Genomic DNA, 5,160 nt, shown 5'->3' on the forward strand with positions numbered 1-5,160 from the left:
AGCTCTAGTCAGGATCACACGTCATTGTCCATTCTGAAGTCCAGAGTGCCAGCGTCTCTGGAAGGTCTACCAACTCAGCTATCCATTTCCACATTGGTTGCAGAGTCTTTGTCCCAAGGCATGGTGGTATCTTCAGGCAAATTCCTAAGTTGCCCCTTGTGCAATTTACTTTCTATATCCTTTTCAAAATCTCCAAAATTCATTAACTCAGACCTCACAGGTCTACAATTGCACAACCTTGAAGATGTCTGGTTTCACCTGACATTAGAGACGAAAAGAGTTTGGTGCTCAGGAGATCTACATCGGGCTTGAGAACCCTGCATAGCATCCCATCAGAGAGACTCGGTTCATTAATGTAAGACCAGTAAACCATGGGCGGGTGGATGTACAAAACTTGATGTGGCCAGCAGAATTATTTATTTTAATACAGTCAGAATATCTGAAAGAATACTTGCAGACATCTAAATTACTCAGCAAGTAGAAATTGAAAGTAAAGTATTGCTGAGCAGAAATAATAAATCACTTGTAAAGCCTCTGGATTAGATGTGCATTTTTAATAAAAATTAATTCTTCTACAGTAAAATTGGAATCATAGAGATGTGGATATGTCTGTTTCTACAGCCCTCTTAGAAATAACAAAAGATCTTCTGGTTTTAGCTATGCTGCACAGAATATACAGTCCAATCAGTCACGGGTCTGCTAAGTCCCAGACTCGAGATGTTCGCTTAAAAAAAGATGTGCTCCTTACTACCTAAAGTTACCTCCCGAGAACATCTCTCAATAGAAACTGTTTGGACAATTCCCCAGATAGGCACTTTGAGAGCAAAGAAGATTGATTAATTTATTCTTTTTAGGAACTGCTGTGAAATATTTTCATTAATTGTCTTCAAACTACAACCTATGATCATGGATCAGAGACTCGTTTTGGACTTGAGATATCCCGCGTCTAAAACCAAAATGAACCATCCCTAATGACACAAGCAACTGAGTGTGATCCGGGAGGATGGATCCTGCTCTAAGGTGTCAAAGAAACACATGAGAACACAAGCTTACTTACAGCGGGGACTTCCTCATCCACCTGGAAAGCTGTCTGCGTAAGAGATCTAAGGAGAAGACTCCCAGAAAACCCCCATATTCCCAAGAAGAAAGGAGAGCTTGGAGAATCACTGTCCCCACACGTGATAGTTTTTGATCATTCTGAACAAGGAAATGCTGTGCTTTGAGACACGTTACAATACCAAGACAGGGCTCTCCCAGGCATGCATTCTCCAACACTCTTCAGAAAATGAATGCAGCATACACTATAGAGTGACTGTTCTGGATGTTTTCATATTTGAACCTGACATTTAAGTACTTACCTGACTTCATGAGTCAATCACGGGTGTGGTCTATCTTTGTGTGCTAAGGTACAGCCTGCACAAGCATCTGCAGGGGTCCCTGCCGCCACCACAGCCAGCAGAGCGGTGGTCCACAAGAAGCAACAAGGCAGTTTGGTTAAACACGCCTCAGAAGCCAGTACTGGCCAAACTTCGAGACTCTGATCTTAAGTAGTTTATTTTAGGCGTATTTAAGCACAGCAAAATTTGGACAGAAGTTTCCTGGTGATAATTAACTCAATTCTACGTGCACAACAATGCTTAAGGCATGAGTACAGAGATGCTCTTATAAAGCCCAAGCAGCAACTTCTACAAAGAGAAGTGACTCAAGAAAAATGAGCTCAAGATAAGGGTTTGGGGGAGGGTCCATTGTGGCCTTGGGCACAGGCACAGCACAGATATCTCAAAAGTCACTAGGCTATTAATTATGTCCACTCCCAGCCTCCAGGATGGAAAACAGGTTATCCACTTCTCTCCCTTCGAAGAAACTACCCTGTGTTTAACATTCCTGGCTCCCCTGGTGCTTATCTAGGAGCACAAGGACCTAGCTGCCTCCTCCAAATGTTCTTGTGATTCCTTATTTAAGAAGTCACACAGTGTGCCTAGCTGGGGCCTCACCAACAGAGAGAGTGGGGGCAGGTGGGCACAGCATATATGGCAAACTCATCAGCGTTTTGGGGACAACGTGAAGATCATTCATTTAAACCTAAATTTTATGTAAATTTAGGCCAAATGTGTTCAGAACGTCAAGTGTGTGCTGATAAGGCAAGGACTCTGAAACTGAAAATATTGTTTTAGAGTCTTGGTTAAGAGTGAAGGCTACTGAGACAGATCTCCAGGGAGACGAAGAATGTCTCCGTACCACTGTGGAATTCTGAAGAACCCACCGAATCCAGTAGTCGTTAATACCAGCCAGCCTCTAGCCCTCAAGATTAAGCTTTTCTGACAACTGGAACAATGTAATTTATCATGGAGGTCAACAGAGGAATCACACAAGCATCCTTCGCACTACTTCTGGCTTCTGGCAGTCTCTTGGAGAAAAATGTCTTTCATTTACTTTCTCATAGAGACATGCATATCCAAGAGAATGGATGGGAACATAGGCCCAGATGTTCGCGAGCAAGTGGGAGTGATCAACAAGCCAGCCTGAAAACAAATGTCCTGGGGACAGTGAGGGAAAACCATGTCATCTTAGCAAAGGCAGCCTCCTCTCTCCACGGCCTGGCTTGCTTCCTTTACTGTGTTAAAGGACTACCCAGCAGCAACTTGGGGAGGAAAGAGTTTAATTGACTTACATGTCCTGATCGCAGCCCATCCATCGCTGAGGGAAGTCAGAGAAGGAAGTCAAGCAGAAGCAGAGGCAGGAACCACGGAGGAACGCAGCTCACTGGCTTGCTTCCGTGGCCTGCACAGCCTGCTTTCTCATACATCCCAGAATGACCTGGCCAGGGGCAGCACTGCCCATGGTGAGCTAGGCGCTCTCACATCAACCAGAAAGCGCCCCCACAGACTTGCCTACAGTCTGGTGAAGATGTTTTTATATTTGAAGTGACTCTAGCTTGTGTCAAGTTGGCAAAAGCAAACACCCTGGCTGTATACAAACCTCATGTCACCTGTAAACGCTCGTGTTCTCAAAGACCAAGAAGACGAAGATGTGGTCTTCCACCCATGCATCTTTAAAGAGCAGCCACACTGCATGTGGACCCGCCTGCAGAAACTGTCCGTTCTCCACAAGGACGCGGGATGCTGCTCAGTCCGCCCACTGCTCAGGCTGGAGAGCTATTGAAAACTGATTTTCCCATCTTCTCTGAGCTCTCCTCATGCCATCTCTACTCAATGTAATTTATCCTGGGTTTTCTAAGGCAGCAAATCCCTCTCCTGATGTTAGTCAGTGCCCAGCCCATGCACGCTCTCAGCCACAGCCTGGCAGTAGCCAGCATTCCTGCCAGCTGTCTCTTCTCCGAACCTCACCCTCCAATGCGACATAAAAACCCAGATGCAAGCTCTGCTCTTGCCTCAAGTTTCTCAGAACCAGTTCATCCTTTGGTTCTTTGTAGTAGAGTTGGGCAGAGTGGGAAAAGGAGACTTTACAGGGTCGTGGCAGGAGGGAGGTATGGTGCCTTTGAGCTCCCTTCCAGGACAGGTGCCTGCCACCTGGGGTCAGCATCTCCTTAGAAATGGCTAGTGACATGTGCACACTCACACAGCACAGACGTTCTGGTGTGCACAGCTCACTATCTGAAGAAGAGTTGAAAGAAGGTTGTAGGGTATTTGTACACTTTGGGGAAATGTACTTCCATGATTGGTGTCATAAAAAAACTGAATGGCCAGTGGCTGTAAAGAGGTTAGGTGGAACTTCCAGGGACAGAGAGGATTCTGGGGAGAAAGGCAGAGTCACCTGCAGCCAGACACAGAGGAAGCCACGTGGGCAGTATAGAGAGATGAGGGAAAAAGCCACACAAATGAACTTAGATTAAAATAAATGGGTTAATTTAAGCTATAAGAGCTAGTGGGACAACCTAAGCCAAAGGCCAAGCTTTTGTAATTAATAAGAAGTCCCAATGTCTTGAACAGAATCTCCAATACTGGTTTTATAATGTCAGATAGGTTGCCGAGAGAAAGCCATTACATGAAGATTCCTACATGATTTCCACACACCCCCCCAGCCCTCTCCCCTCTCCCGTCAAGAACGAAGGTCCTATGACACGTTAAGAGCCCTGGCAGCACAGTGAGGTGATGCTCCTGCAAGGCTTCCAGTAATGATGAGAGGATGGAGCAGGATTCAGAGGAGCCTTTTCCAGCTCGGACAGCCGACTTCAGTTAAGCTGATGAAGCTGGCACTTTTGCTGGATACTCACAGTGTTGTGAGTGGAAGGGAGGTGATTCTCGGAGCATCCTTGATAGACACCCATCCAGACATCTGCGAGACATTCTGGGACTGAGAAAGGGGGTCTCTTGGGTGGGTAGCAGAGAGACCTGTGTGTCAAGGAGGAAGTGAACTGGGAAAGCGAATCCAGGGAAGGAAAAAGAAAGGTGCTACCCATGCCATATATGATGCTCTTCCTCCCTCCCTCCCTCCCTCCCTCCCTCCCTCCCTCCCTCCCTTCCCCCCTCCCTTCCCCCTCCCTCCCTTTGTCCCTCCCTCCATTCCTCCACAGAGCACCTCCTTGACAGAGTGGAGGTAGGGGAAGTAGGTTTGGACTTTTCGTAGCAGCAGCTACAGGTTCACAGCAGTGAAAGGGGCCCACAGGGAGGACTGGGAGAGTAAGGCATGAGGGAGAGGGGCTTCGGAATCGCAGAGAAAAGTCAAATGTGGGACAAGGAGGGAGACCTGTGCATGACTCAGGACAAAAGCACATGCCCACCAAGTCTGCTCTGCTGCAGTTGGGTGCTTGAACGGGGGCTGCTGAGATTCCACACACATTTCTAGTTCTCACCTTCCTAATGCAGACTATGCTCTCTTGACCATGGCGTGTCCACAGTGTGCCCCCAGCAGGGCCTGCCTAGGATACAGACGCGCACACCCAGGAGCGATGGGAGGCACCCACCAGGAGCACAGAGCATCTGTCTCCTGGATGTCCAGACAGGGTGATATATTTGACAGAAAGCAGCTAGCTAATATGATAACTAACTGATTACAGTGATCTACACCCAAATCTTTGTATCTCACTACCAACCTAGCTCTGTCCCTATGCCCTTAAGTATCCCTTTGAAGCAAGGATGAACATCTCTCTCCCCACTGAGAGCCCCTATGGCTTGTAAACCTCCCGTCTATATGTCTGCA

Source organism: Alexandromys fortis, unplaced genomic scaffold (genome assembly GCF_014885135.2).
Source record: "Alexandromys fortis isolate MF-2015 unplaced genomic scaffold, M_Fortis_MF-2015_v1.1 scaffold_52, whole genome shotgun sequence".
Lineage (NCBI taxonomy): Eukaryota > Metazoa > Chordata > Mammalia > Rodentia > Cricetidae > Alexandromys > Alexandromys fortis.